The sequence below is a fragment of the Triticum urartu genome, chromosome 5A (genome assembly GCF_056163025.1).
Source record: "Triticum urartu cultivar PI428250 chromosome 5A, HENAU_Tu73, whole genome shotgun sequence".
NCBI classification, from domain to species: domain Eukaryota; kingdom Viridiplantae; phylum Streptophyta; class Magnoliopsida; order Poales; family Poaceae; genus Triticum; species Triticum urartu.
This window is the reverse complement of record NC_141877.1, coordinates 457,702,056-457,717,606: the sequence shown is the minus strand read 5'-3', so window position 1 is coordinate 457,717,606 and position 15,551 is coordinate 457,702,056. Positions and strand designations below refer to the sequence as shown.

The 15,551-nt window shown below is 43.4% G+C and overlaps 1 long non-coding RNA gene across 3 annotated transcripts; it reads left to right on the top strand.

Moving 5' to 3' along the window:
- The first annotated feature begins 1,880 nt into the window (after nucleotides 1-1,880).
- Nucleotides 1,881-12,026, top strand: LOC147971899 (uncharacterized). Of its 3 annotated transcripts, XR_015604906.1 has the most exons (9): nucleotides 1,882-2,443; nucleotides 2,522-2,690; nucleotides 3,050-3,340; nucleotides 3,445-3,591; nucleotides 3,701-3,856; nucleotides 3,956-4,716; nucleotides 4,811-4,906; nucleotides 4,991-5,305; nucleotides 11,417-12,025. It is a non-coding gene; the product is annotated as an uncharacterized LOC147971899 (long non-coding RNA). The 3 variants fall into 3 exon arrangements; XR_015604907.1 differs by having other exon boundaries at nucleotides 1,881-2,443; nucleotides 2,522-3,340; nucleotides 3,445-3,550; nucleotides 11,417-12,026; XR_015604904.1 differs by having other exon boundaries at nucleotides 2,522-3,340.
- The last annotated feature ends 3,525 nt before the right edge of the window (nucleotides 12,027-15,551 follow it).

Sequence of the window (15,551 nt, the reverse complement as noted above, 5' to 3'; positions counted from 1 at the left end):
TCCTGGTGGTGGAGCGAAGGGGCTCGCCCCGCCCCCGTACTGCGGCTGCTGCTGTAGGAGAAGACCAGGGGTGGCGATCGGGGCCGATGGCGGTTGAGCATAGGCCCCGGCCCCATATTGCTGGTGGAGCTGAAGCCCGTGGACGGCGGTGACGAGGTGATGTAGCGTGGCGGCGAGTTGCTCCGGAGACAAGGCGGCCAGCGGCAATGGTGGAGATGCGCCCGGAGACGCCGGTGCAGGTGGTGCCGAGGAGGAGACGGGACACGCCAGCGAGGTCCCGGCGGATGCGGTCGGCGCGGTGATGCTTGGCGCCGTCGTCATGGGCGCGGTGGTGCCGACGGGCAGCGGCGGTGGTGATGGCGGCATCGACATGATCGCAACGTGGTCTCTGAATACCAAATTGGTAGGACTAGGGTTCCTACCGGCTCTACTGCGTAGGTTGTAGGGGCAAGGAGGAAGTGGGCGCGGCGAGGAGCGGGCGTGTCGACGGCAGGACGCTGTCGCGGCTAGGGTTGAGGGCGGCGGCTAGGCTGCGGCGGCTAGGGTTTCCGGCTCCTCTAGGAGCCGGGCAACAAAAGATAATAATAGTCTTTATTGCTTGCATCCAAAAGAGTCTTACAATCTATATTTATATCCTAGATAATTTGTAGAAGAATCAATCCTGAGATAACTTGCCTAATCTGAATAAAACTAAGATAACTTGCGGGCCTAAGCCTGCCTGTTGGGCCTGCGGCGGCTATAGACCTGGCCGGTCATAACACTGTCACTACTCTTTTTTTGGTTGTCAGGAAATGTATTTTTGATCTCAGCTTCTAATGATGAAAAGAAGTAGTCAAGAATAAAATTCGAAATAAAGCAACACGGCTGAAATTCCAATATATCTATAAATTACAACGGTTATTTCCGCCTGGTATTCGATCGAGCATGGACGGTAAATTTATATATTTCATTATCATGACATTCAAAACACAAGTATTTATTTTTGTTTTCACTATATTCAAGATAATATTAATTTAGGAAATTGCAAGGATGTGTCTGGCCATTTTGTTTTTTATTTTATGCTCTGATGGAACGGTAAAAGACTGGTTCATCCGGTTTGCATGGTGAGTATTCTTCGTTACACATTGTAAGACCTTCGATGTGAAGTATTCATATATTGCTTGATTATAAGTTCTTTATATACTTGCTCAAATATTATGCGAATGAATCTAAAAATAACATTTCTAATATTGTGCGAGAATTACTTAAACGCATCAAGTAGATCTTAATTTGTAACAGATTTTTAGTTGGATCATCACTCTATGTATACATCGTCAAAGTGCCTTTTTATCAATTTACATTACATGTAAAGTGGACTTTATTTATTATCAAATTATGCCTGTGCTTTTTTCTCTACATCTAAAATTTAACATGCATTATGTTTGTGTCTATTTAAATGTCAAAAAATTCGTTAAGGTCATATGTCCTACATTACTCGGTAGTTGTCGTCGTCGTTTGTAGCAGCCATTCATGCGACAATATTTTAAAAATCGAGTACTAAATCAATTTGGAAATCAAACCATCGACGCAGTTATTTAGCCAGATAGTTAGTTATGTATGCAACTAATTATATCCATTTAATATGAATTTTTTAGCACCGAATCAATTCAGAAATTGAGTCATCAATGCACTTGGTAGCCTGGTACAGTTTATTTTTGTACGTTTTTATTCGTCCCACCTTCCACTGATTTTCTCCCTCCCATTAAAAACCAAATCCTATTGACTGGGAGTCTCCTAATGTCTCAGTTGATATTCTCCGTTCCACGGTTAATTTTCGTTCGGTTTTTTTCATCCCACCTCCCACCATCCCTTCTGGACTGGTTTTCTTATCTCAATCGTTTCTGCTTCGTTTTTTAGACTATAGGAGTACCCCCGATTTTCCGGAGTTCTCGCAGCCAACCAGATCCGCGCCGCCGCCTCTGCTCCCGCCCCCGTCACCTCCTCGGCCTCTCCGTCCTGGCCGGCCGCGCCCCCTCTGCACGACGCCTCGCCGGACACCGATCTCGCGCCGCAGGACTCAACTCCGCCGGTCTCGTCATCCTCTCCATCACCGCAGTCGTCCACGTCGAAGGCACGGACATCGGAGGCGGTGAGGCGACGGCTCGCGGCGAGGGAAGCACCTCGGATCCACTCGATCCCGCACCTCCACCGACCGCAGCCACCTCCGTTCAATCCACCCCTCCACGGTCCCCGCAAGATCCCACGTCTTCACCGTCCGCCACTGCCCGACCCCTTACTCCTTCCGGCAATGCACATAGCTACATGTCCTCCTTACTGCTTCTGGCTACCTCACAATTTTAATCTGGTCCATGGAACATGAAAAACTGATTTCCGTTCAAGGTGGCAGAGAGATATTAACTCAGGAGCTGCTGGACATTTCCACCGTAATGGAGCGTATCAGCGGGTTAGTTAATCTTTGTTGCTATTATCCTTAGTGTGATTTCTACTAACTATTTCTCTGTTCTATTCTCTGGGCTTGAAGAGGTGGACGACAGTAATAGGGGAACTGGAACAAGCGCCGGAAGCAGCTGTGAACATAGATGCACAGTTCTGCGAGGAAGAAACCAGGGTGTACAGAGGAAGGGCGATCTCACCCCGGGTCTCCAAGCTATTGACTAGGAAGATGAACCCCAGGCAGCCGGGCTAGATTGGTTTGCACATAACCCGTAAAACTTACCGATTTTAATTCGCCTGGTACAGGTCCTTAATGATTCAGTACGTTATATCGGTATTGAGTGTACTAGCAGTCTACAGATAGATTTGCGTCTGTATGCTGAGCTTGTTCTGAGGATAATATTTTTTTGATTGAATCCAATGCAAGGTAACTAATAGAAATACAGTTGTACTACTAATGACAGTCTCGCTTTTGGGAAGTTTTTTGATGGATATTTAGTTGAGGCAGCTATTTCTACCGTGGAATAACTGTAATTTAGCTATGTGACACTGATGAATTATATAAAGTTCAGAAATGCATGTATGTCGATTTAATTTAATGGACATGATCTTTTAGGTTGATTTCAGCTGAGCAATAGGAAACATGGGTGCATAGTAAGGATTGCATCGGCGCACCATGCCCTTCTCGGGCGACATCTCTTGAGAAAGCGATAAGGGCATTCGCTAACGATCCAATACATAATGTGATTGTACCAGTGCTGGGGACAAGTTCTGACTCTTTATGAGAGAGGCGTGTGGTTTTTACAATCTAATCACTTGGGAGAAAGGTTTTGGGATCAGATATTGGAAATGCAGGTCAAATGTTGAGAGGACAAAATGTAATTAGGAAATAGTGTGTCCATATGTGGTGAGTTTTATTTCAGTGCGACATATTTCAGTTTTTGGACAGTGTGTGGATGTGTGTGAGTTGAGTTCTAAGAAGCATTTTTTTCTCATGTTGACAACATGCAGGGTAAAGCAGGTGTGTAAAACACACGATCTTGCCGGTACCCTGCTCTAATAAATTGCTTAGATCAGAGCACAGGGGCTAAGAAGTACATGAGGCTGCAATTTGACAGTGAGTCTGAGGAGAACTATGTCGAGGAGATGACAAGAAATGTACGTTGATTTTTTATGAAAGAAATACATAGTTGCTGCTGTGAGCACATTCATTTTTATTAGTAGAACTATTGAGTTTTACTATGTGATTTGCATCTAATTGTTATAGGGGAGTCCGCTAATGAGAGCTAACCTGGCCACTGAATGGCATGCGATCAAGACACACACAAGCGCTATGTTTGATGAAAATTAGATCTTGTATGAGTGTGGACTGTGGAGCATACCAAAGTTGAAGAGATTGAGAAACACAAGTCATGTCCTGGAGGTATGATCTTGTGCGCTTTGCTCGCTGTTTATTTGTATGCAGCAGAATATATCAGGTTGTGTGAGAGAGTGAACTTACTTCAGTGATAAATAATGGCAGGTACTGGACTTCATGCGTGTGAAGCGATGCTCACAACATAGGAACCAATTGCATATAATCTGTTCTCCTACATGCACTTCAGAATGTGCATAGAGCTTCTTCGGCTTGGGGACACAAATTTTGATGCGTACGATTGTCTGGTTTATTTGTTGAAGGCAAATTTGGTGGACATGAAACCTTTTGCCGAGGTGAGAGATGGGCTTAGTTTGGAAGACCGGCTTGCTGAAAATGGAGTAGTTGTCAAGCTGTTGAAAATACATACTATGTGTAGATCGCAAAACTCAAGAGCATCCAGCAAATGCTGGTAGTGGTGACAATGTTTCAGTAATATACCAGGAAACAGGTTAGCATAACTATCAGTGCCAGGCTACCAGCTACAAGGAAAGAGAATGACTGGCCAATGACCAGCAGGGAGAAAGCCCCTTAGGAAGGATTGAGTAAGAGGACCAATTTCTGCAGCATTTTCTGCCGCCATGGTCACAAAAGGACTACATGGACAGACATAGGTGATGCTCCGAAACATCTTGCAAACTGGGCAGGTGCAATAGCTATGGCGTCGAGGGACAGAAAAGGAACAATTTTACCAAGCCCATAGAATTTAGATTGCCAATGGAAACTAAAATGAGTGCAAATTATGAGACCTTTTTTGGTTAGTAGTTAGTGTTACTTTCTCAATACTCGAGTCAAGATTCTTCCTAATGGTCACCATGGGATCGACAAAACTCTTTAGGTGGCGGAGAAGTTTGATATGAGCCTCTAAGGTACTCTTCGACCTAGCTGAAAATGATGTTCTTTTAGAGGGTATCCTGGTGGATCATAGGAATATTTACTTTGCTTCCATTTCTATTTATGCAGGTTGACGATTCTGAAGTTATTGGGTTTTTGCTTCCAACTGAAATGATTCCTTTATATCTGAGTACTATGGAGATGGGCTGTGAACTTACCAGAACAGTATGAACTCAACTCCTCTGAATTTAATTCTTCTATGATGCTTTCCAAAGCCGACGATGACCACGCTGTGGACCCACATGGCAGAGGAAGGGGATGCCCGAGACTGAGACGATGGCGGCGGTCGCGATGCACAGCTGCAGGAGTGGACAACAGAGACAAACACTCCCTTGGATTCGTCGTGATTCTGGAATGGGAGGCAGGTCGCTGCTGCTACCGCCCATGAAGCTGACGATGATCAGTGGCCGTCATGTAGCGGTGAGGTGGCGGTTGTGGAGGGGAGGGGAGACGCGCGGGCGAAAACCAACACGACGAAGGAAGGGGATGCCTCAGGTGGCGACGGTCATGACGGTCACTATATTGTGATATGTTATTTGCATATAAATGATTCAGGGGACCCTGGTGAGTCGTTTAGATTTCTCCAATAAGCTGTTTAGATTGCTCCCCGCTCATGTCCGACTGGTCGGTTTAGTTCCTGAATTGTAGCTTCCCCTGTATGTTGGGTAATTCATAGTCCTACCTGTCGTGGAATTGTCACGGCAGATGTCCTAGTGTAAGGACTTAGTCGCGAGGCCAACGCATCTATGTGGTAGCTTGAAGGGGTTGAGCGAAATCGAGAGACGCAACACACAAGACGAGGATTTAGACAGCTTCGGGCCCTGGGAAACATCATCCGGTAATAGCCCTACATGCTGTTTGTGGCTAGGTCTCATTATGCTCATGAGAGAGTCGCCGGTAAGCCGGCTCTTTGTGTCTAGCCCTAGAGATTGTTTCTTCTTCCCTGTCCCTCTTTGGGGAGCCCTGCCCCTCCTTATATAAGTTAGAGGGGCGGGTTACATGTGGAGTCCTAGTAGGACTAGGATTAGTCTATCTTCTCTTACAAGTTGATTACAAGTCCGGGTCTTGCTTCCTCGTAAAGGAGATATTCCTCACGCCTTTCCTCTTAAGCCGGCCTACCATAATGTAGCCGGCCTTCTGGGCCTTGAGCCTCTTGGGCCCCCGGGTCTTGTCGCTCCTTTGATCCGCTTGCTAGGTCACCCATAAGTCGCCAGGCTCGGGCGGGTCACTTAGTGAGTCGTCCAATCAGGGCGGGTCATTAGTGAGTCGCCAAGTCCGGCCGGGTTATATATCTGGCCGGGTCATACCGCGGGGTATATCCCCGACATTAGCCTCGAAGTTTAATTTGGATTTATCCATGTTAAACTGATCTGCAACATAAACACAAGAACAAATTAACAGGTTGCACTCCGGGTTAAATATTCTTGTAAGCCGGCACTTGATCATCCTTAAGTCCTTGTCATCTCCTCCTTCTGGAAAATCTGGGTCAATGGACCAACTTCGTAGTCAATTTGCTTGTAGAAGAAATATTGTAAATAAAGCTTCCATTTGAGTCGGCCTTCAATGCTCTGACTTGACAAAAATATTGGTCTTCAAATATTCAACTTATATTCAGCCAACTTGAGATATAAAACTTGTCGGTTTATGATTACCAAAATTGCCGGGTTATAAATAGATGATGCCGAGTCATAATTGTCGCCGATGCCGGTTTATGATTTTTGCAGACACCGGGTCAATCTGATTTACTCAAACTGAAAATTTGAAGATATTTCTCCCTTATATCCATAATACCTGTAGCCCCCAAGGGCCGGTTTAATCAGCATGAATAAGCCAGGACTTATCACCATGGCTTTAAATGAAATCCAGTTGTGTAGCCCCCATGAGTCGGCTATAGTCATAGTAGTGTAGCCGGGTCATCCTAGAATTGTCTTAAGCAAAGAGCAATATGCATTAGCCCCCAAGTGTCGGGTCATTATGTAATAATGAGCAGGGACTTTGTAAATATGATGATGTAAATTTGAGCAGTAACGTGTAGCCCCCCAAGGGCCGACTTAGTAAGATAATACTAAGCTATGACTTTTCATTGAAAATAATATCATATGATGTAACCCCCATCCTGGGGCTTGAACCCACGTCCACAAGGTTAAGAGCTTTATGCTTTACCAACTGAGCAGTGGATCCTTCAATATATAATGGAAAAAGGCTTGTGTATCTTGAATTTTAACAGGAGCATTTGGTAGCCCCCAAGGGCCGGCTCATTACAATGGGATGAGTCGGGTCTTCAATAAGGCCAATAAAAATGACTTTGCATTAGCCCCAAGTGTCATGGTGCATGCTTGCAGCGACATGAGACTTGCATATTTGATGTAACCTCAACTTGAATAATGTAGCCCCCAAGTGCCGGGTCGTAAGCCTGCAGCGACTCGGGACTATTTCCTCCATTGTAAAATAAATCATGCCCATTGATAAAGATAATAGCTGTGGCGCTAAAGCGACTTTGAAAACCTCAATCATAATACTGGTTATTGATAATCATAATAGAAATCCAGCCATGTTGGCTATTCAAAATTTGAATAATATAATCCGGTATGAAAACCTCAATCATTCAATATCATCATTGAAAATCCAGCCATGTTTGCTATTTAAAGAATTCAAATACCTTATCTGTTGACAAGTAAATCCGGAGTTTAAATACCCGGCGGCTCTTAGCCGATGGCGATTCAATACGCCTTCATTGTAAACCGGAATTTTCATGACCCGGCGGCTTATAGCCTTTTGAGAAAAATCCAGAACGGATAATCATTTTGAAGCATCAACTTTGGTAATGAGCTTGAACTTAATCATTTACATGTCATATTTCTGCAAATCCTGCAGAGAGTTTAAACAACATATGCCCTGGCGACTTAGCGTCAAAACCAGGGCGGGTCATAATATCTCACATATAACTACTGTGATATTGAATTTGTACTGTCGGCTTACATAACCTATGCAGTAAGGGTGATAACCCAATCCTTAGAAGCCAATGCTTCCACATAGATGATGATTGTCATAAACTGGCGACTTATAGTCAAAAGTAAAGCCGGGTTAAGCATAAAACACTTATATATATTTGAGATATAATCCCAAAAAGGTCTCAAGTTAAGTAATTGTGGCTGCAATAAACTTTACCAGAGACAGAATAAAACTTTTTGAGGCTTCTGATTCGGATACGATCAGTAAACCGTTCCAAAGGGGTTAAGCTAAGATTCGAATACGATCATATAGCCCCCAGTGGCTTTGGCGATGCCGATCAAGAGGGTATCGACAGCTATGTTCTCTTTGGTTCGAATACGACCTATGTTTGAATAGGAAGCCCCCAAATGACCTTGAGAGTTGTTTAACGACGCTGATTCGAATACGATCCACGTCGATTCCCAAAGGGGTTGAGTTATGATTCGGATACGATCAAGAAGCCCCCAAGTAGGTTCGGCAGTTTGCCAATCAAAAGGGTATCGACAGCTATGTTCTCTTTGGTTCGAATACGACCTATGTTTGAACAGGAAGCCCCCAAGTGACCATATAAATTTTGGCATTGCGCTGATCAAGAGGGTATTGATAGCTATGCTCGATGAGCAGGAAGCCCCCAAGTGATCATAATAAGATAAGCCGTAAGGCAGGATATCCAAGTTTGAACCGCGCATCATGGCAGCAAGTTCTTTTGGCAACCTTTATTTTTTCTGAGAACTCGAACTTGCGAGAGATTTAAATCTTTTCGAATTCGGAACTTTAAACCGGATTTAAAAACTTCAAAACTTTGTGAAAGACAAATTTACCTTGAGCCGGATTTTGAACCGGATTTGATAGCTTCAAAGCTTTGCGGGAGAGAGATGTCTCTTAAGCTATATTTTAAACTGGAATCTTCATTTTGAGCCGGAAATTTTTCTGACGGCCTTTAAATATTCGCCAATAAAGAGTAGCCTCTGGGGTTGGGTTATCTTCCCTTCAATGACCCGGAGTTCTTGAATTCATTGAAACCGGCTAATTTTGCCGAGCCATACCATTGTAGCCCCCGAGTCTCAAGATGACTCAAAGAGTTGGCTTGAGATTCTCCATATTTGACCATAGCAGAAGGTGTATATCATTGGCGTTGATAACGCGACGTGAATCCACAGAAGGTTGAGGTGACTGCGGTGGGTTATAAATGATCCCGTATGAGCCGTGTCAGCAACTCAGCCAATGGTTCCCTCCAACTGGTTGTTTGAAGCTTAATCAAACTGTAGTGGCGGCAATTTGTGCGCCTGCCCATTGAGCCATCCAGTGCAGACGGCAGTTGATAATATATGATAATTTGCCTCCAATTTGTTGGAAGAGAAAACCGGCTTCCTAAGCGGTGACTTGCTCATACTCAATAAACAGCTCATGCTGACAGGTGCGGCCCAGTGTGTTGATGTAGACCAGGCCGCGAGAGACGGACGGCAGAGACGACCGCAGCATCAGTGGCGGCCCCGACAGATGAGTCGGCCGCGGCGTTGTAAGCCGGTGCGGACGAGGAAAATCTTCACCAGTGTTGTAAACCGGCACGGACGGGCGAGTTAATCGCGGGTGCGGTCCCGGTGAGTCGAAGTAGTCCGGGCCACAAGGGCGGCGTCTTGCACACATATTCTTTGATCCTTATGGCACGGTCATATGCTAGCACATGACAGTAATTACGCAATTTATATATCCATGATCCGGCCATCGACTTTGCAATGACCAATTGTCCTGCATATAAAATGCAAAGACCAAAGTAATTGCTCTCTGACAAAAACAATATGTGCTAAAATTATACTTAGAGGGATATCACCTGATTCGCCCGAACAACAGATGAGTCGGCCGTGGCATTGTAAGCCAATGCGGACGCGTGAACCGGTGCAGACACGTGAGCCGTCGTGAGGGCAGATGGACGAGTCGTCCATGGCGTTTGTAAAGCGGCGCGAGCGGCGAGTCAAACGTGATGTTGTTTAACCGGTGTAGATGCATGAATCGGCAACAGGTGCGGACGGATGTAATCCGAACATCGGGGCGGCGACTTGCACGTATATCCGTCGAGCATCCTGATTTGTTCGGATGACGGATTGCTCATAAGTAGTGTTCATATATAATTTTGCAATATGGCTGAGTTCCACTTTAACCCCAGAAAATATCCTGTCAGTCAACCAGCCTCCTGAGACTGGTCCGGTGGACGCGCGGGGCCGCAGCAGAAAAATGACGCGAGCCTCGCTGGTCAATAGGTCGGCTCATCACGGGGGCAGCCCAGAGGGAACCAAGAGAGACAACCCGGTGATTTGACGCGGTAGGCTGGCTCGCAAGTGGAGGCGGACCCTGACTCGGACGTGGAGAGCCGCGGCGGCTCAGGGGCCACCGGCCCGATGGAAAACAGTCAAAACGAGTTTCACGCCCAAACTTCCGAGTCGTGGTTTGTTTCCTTTTTTGGATCGGGAACGTAATTGATTTTGGTCTTTTTGTCTTCTACCTTGTTTGATTCATCAGATATAAGGCTAATCAATTTCCAAATAGTGCCCGATCCCTTGTCTGATTCGATAACTCGATCGGAAATTTGCCCTTGTACGTATCTGCGATTTGCACCCATCAGATCCGATGAATCCTTGCTGAACCAAACGGAAACTCCCCCACTTTGGATCTAACGAACTTGACGTTGATGTGAATCTTCCACGCCGGCTTTAGTTGAACCGGAAAATTGCGAACTTCTCAAACCCTAGAAAAGATCCCTCCAAGAACTCAACACCACCGTGCGTCTGGCCCCACGGTGGGTGCCAACTGTCGTGAAATTGTCACGGCAGATGTCCTAGTGTAAGGACTTAGTCGCGAGGCCAACGCATCTATGTGGTAGCTTGAAGGGGTTGAGCGGAATCGAGAGACGCAACACACAAGACGAGGATTTAGACAGCTTCGGGCCCCGGGAAACATCATCCGGTAATAGCCCTACATGCTATTTGTGGCTAGGTCTCATTATGCTCATGAGAGAGTCGCCGGTAAGCCGGCTCTTTGTGTTTAGCCCTAGAGACCGTTTCTTCTTCCCTGTCCCTCTTTGGGGAGCCCTGCCCCTCCTTATATAAGTTAGAGGGGCGGGTTACATGTGGAGTCCTAGTAGGACTAGGATTAGTCTATCTTCTCTTACAAGTTGATTACAAGTCCGGGTCTTGCTTCCTCGTAAAGGAGATATTCCTCACGCCTTTCCTCTTAAGCCGGCCTACCATAACGTAGCCGGCCTTCTGGGCCTTGAGCCTCTTGGGCCCCCGGGTCTTGTCGCTCCTTTGATCCGCTTGCCAGGTCACCCATAAGTCGCCAGGCTCGGGCGAGTCACTTAGTGAGTCGTCCAATCAGGGCGGGTCATTAGTGAGTCGCCAAGTCCGGCCGGGTTATATATCTGGCCTGGTCATACCGCGGGGTATATCCCCGACACTACCCGTTTGATAGTGTATTGATGCTTGACAACTACGTAATGAGTGCATGTTGTTCAAGTGCTTATCTTTTTCTGTTAAACCATTTGTCATCTAGGAATTCTTCATTTTATAATATAGAGTAGTGAACGAATTTGCTAGGGAATCATATGCACTATTTTTGTAGCTCGAATAATTCGCTATGTTCTAATTTGAAATTATGTTGGGAAATCGTTTGATGTGTTGTCTGTTGCAGATTGTTCGAAGATGGGGCCCATCTCTTTCTAAACTGCAAAGAAGTGAAGGAGCAATGGTATGCCTTGCTGCTGGAGGAAATCCGGATCAGAGTGTAATTCAGCACATGACGTCATGAGAAAAATTCTGAGGTCGCGGAGAAGGATAAGTTGCTCACTATTTGAGTGTGGGCCGAGAAATTTTTGAAACAGACTCGATACTCAAGCAAGCTGTGAGCTTTACTACTGGGTATTTTCTTATGTGATATCAAGAACCCACTACTATAAGCGTACTTTATTCATTGATTGAGGCTAGAGTGATTCATGCTCCAAGGGGATGTAACCAACCATCTAATGTGCTGGCAGCTTTGGGTGCAGGATTAGACAATGGTGATCATGTTTAATGGTTCTCAGACTACTTTGAGGTTGTAGCCCATGTTGTAATCGGCGATTTAGCCGTGTACTCTTTCCGTTCCTAAATATAAATCTTTTTAGAGGTTTCAAATGGACTACAACATACGGATGTATATAGACATGTTTTAGAGTGTAGATTCACTCATTTTGCTTCGTATGTAGTCCCTTGTTGAAATCTCTAAAAAGACTTATATTTGGGAACAGAGGGAATATTAAATATCAACATGAGGACAGTGATACGGGAGCTGGCCATCTAACCATGTCTGCATACATTTCAAAATGCATTTGAACAAAATGGATAAATTTCATGCAAACAAGCTGGAATTCACTAAGTTTAGATATAATAATTTATATAAATTAGATGATATTTCGTCCGTTCTACCAAAAACTGAAAAAATATAAAACCTTAGACTAACTTGTAGCGGACGGTGGCCGGTGGCCTCGTAGGCGTGGCCAGGGCTGGATTTATGTTTAAGCACTGGTGTCAATTCACACCGACTACCTGCAGAAATACACTAGGGATAGTCATTGTACTCACTTAATGACACCGTCACATATTATACTGAAGGTGCAAACATATTAATGATCCCAAACAACTCATTTTTCTAGCTCTGTCTCTGAGCGTGGCCGCCCCGGCCGCACCTTCATCGTCGTCCGTGCCGTCGTCGTTGTCTTGGAAAGGCGCAGCAGGCCTGCCCGGCAACCGCTTGGCGCTTGGGGAGGATCCGCTGCCTGGCTGCGGCCTTGCCCCTTCCCTTTTTCATAGTTCAATCCTCTTTTGTGAATTACTTAAGTTCAATCACAAGTGAAAAATTTCAGTCTATTAGTTAACATGTCTATCCATGTTTCTTCTAAGTTATAAAAATTGACCTACTCTTATGTCTGTCCGTAAGACAATGCCTTAAGCAAAGGAAACGAGCCTCAGTTAATGTATCTAGGTAGGCCAGGATCCTTTGTTTGGATAACTATTTGTGCAAGAGCAAGAAGCTTGGGTTTACAAATAAAAGCGACACTTAGATTTCTAGACTGTCTACACCTTTTGCTAGGGCCTTCATTATGGATGATGGTGTAAACTTGTTTCAAGGAGATACACAAAAGTGGATCAAAAGAGTATCATATTACAAGAGAGTGAATTGTTTTGTTTTTCAAGATAAGAAGAAAATGAGTGGATGTTTGCATTTTTCGCCTTTATGAGAGAAATGTCATATGCTTTTTTATATAGTGAAAAATATCACATACCATAACAAGTCATTTCTATAGAGCAACTACCAACAAGTGATTTACAGGTGAGCCTACAATTTATTAAATTGGGATGCGACTCACTCTACTAAAAAGCATGATGGCACTCACTCTGACTAAAAATGGTCACCTGCTCGCATTTAGCAACTGACCAATTAAGTATACGTGTTTATATGTTCACTTTAGATCTTTGGATGATGCTTTGAAAATGTTGATTGACAAAACTTTATAATATACTGGACTGAAAACTCGTCGATTTTACAAAATGAGAAGAGATGCATACAAATAATTATTTTTCTATATATATTTCTTGCACAGGATAATACAAATGTATTTATATTATTATTTTGTAGAGTATGAGAGGGGTTGAGATGGACAAAGGAATCCATTAACAAGAATGTCAAGGCGACGTGGTTGCAAAGGACAAAAAATTCATCGAATTTTATACAACAATACATGTGCACACACATAATCAGAACAAAATTAAAGGCCATCAAGTAGATTTTAATAATTTGTAATATATGTTCAGTTGGATCATCGATTTATGTGTATATATCGTCAATTTGCTTTTTTGTTATCAGTTTAATTACAAGTGAAATAGACTTCAATTATTATGCAATTGTGTCCATGCTATATTGTCTCTTCCTGTGATATTTTACATGGATTATTTTATATACCTTCAGCAAAATATTTCAGAAGCCCGTGGCAACGCACGGGCAAACTACTAGTAAATGTTAAGTTCATGCATGTTGATGTGTCGACGATGTGCATAGGCAAAGAAGAGAAACTTGTTCAAGTTGAGATGATATTTTCTTCACACGGCAGAAGGAAACCAAGAAAATGAATATTATAATTATTTTAGTAAGAGCAACTCTAGCAAATATACTATTCTCCCCGTCCTGTACCATGAGGCCTCCAACGGAACAGATCCTGTAAACTCATCCCGCAAAATTTTGTGGGACAAGTTTACAAGATTTGTTCCGCCCGGAGGCCTCGCGGTGCAGCCAAAAAAATTGAAGCTTTGCAAATTCATGATTTTCAAAAATATAAACTTAATAGAATCACAATACAAATCAAAATTATTAATGTTTTAGCATCATACAAATACATCAATCATCTCCATTACAACAAATGTTTAAATTCAAATAATTAATACAACAACAAATGATCCGAAAGGCAAATAATTGTTCAAATCAGAGACACATACATATAAAATTAATTGAATAAAATGGGAGTCTATCTCCCATACAGTTGCCACTGATACTCAACAAGATCATCACGAGAGCTCGGTTACGCGGAAGTGAAATTGAATGGAGTTTAATGCTTTAACATTATGTTGTGGTGTAATTCTCTGGCGGTGATGGGTGAACATCGACTGCACACTTCACCTATAAAGGGCGAAGAGCATTATGTGATTATTTTGTTTATGATGGATGGTCGGGATGGCAGATATTACCGGGCCTAGAGTTTATGAACTGTTGCAAGAAGAGTTAATGGGACCCTAAATTTCAATTTTATGATTAAATTTAAATTTATCTTAATCATTCTTGTTATATTTGTAGATGCTTGCGTAGATATTATAATCATAAGTGTGTATGTTGTTCAATTGAGGGCGATACATAAGTGTAGGCTCCACCAAACAACAATTATCAAGGCAATAAAAGTTAAATTAATTGCAAGGTGAAAAAACTTGGTGAAATACTCGTTATCCTCGAGAATGATTTGATCCATATAACATATAAGAAACACCACCGGCTTGACCTTAAAACAATTAAGGATTGGGTTACTTGCTGCACTTTTTGCTTTTGTTACAATTTACTATTGTTACAATTAAGGATCTATCATTCAAACATGAAGGAAATATGCCCTAGAGGCAATAATAAAGTTATTATTTATTTCCTTATATCATGATAAATGTTTATTATTCATGCTAGAATTGTATTAACCGGAAACATAATACATGTGTGAATACATAGACAAACAAAGTGTCACTAATATGCCTCTACTTGACTAGCTCGTTGATCAAAGATGGTTATGTTTCCTAACCATAGACATGAGTTGTCATTTGATTAATGGGATCACATCATTAGGAGAATGATGTGATTGACTTGACCCATTCCGTTAGTTTAGCACTTGATCGTTTAGTTTGTTGCTATTGCTTTCTTCATGACTTATACATGTTCCTATGACTATGAGATTATGCAACTCCCGTTTACCGGAGGAACACTTTGTGTGCCACCAAACGTCACAACGTAACTGGGTGATTATAAAGGTGCTCTACAGGTGTCTCCAAAGGTACTTGTTGGGTTGGCGTATTTCGAGATTCCGATTGTCGGAGAGGTATCTCTGGGCCCACTCGGTAATGCACATCATTATAAGCCTTGCAAGCATTGCAACTAATGAGTTAGTTGCGGGATGATGTATTACAGAACGAGTAAAGAGACTTGCCGGTAACGAGATTGAACTAGGTATTGAGATACCGACGATCGAATCTCGGGCAAGTAA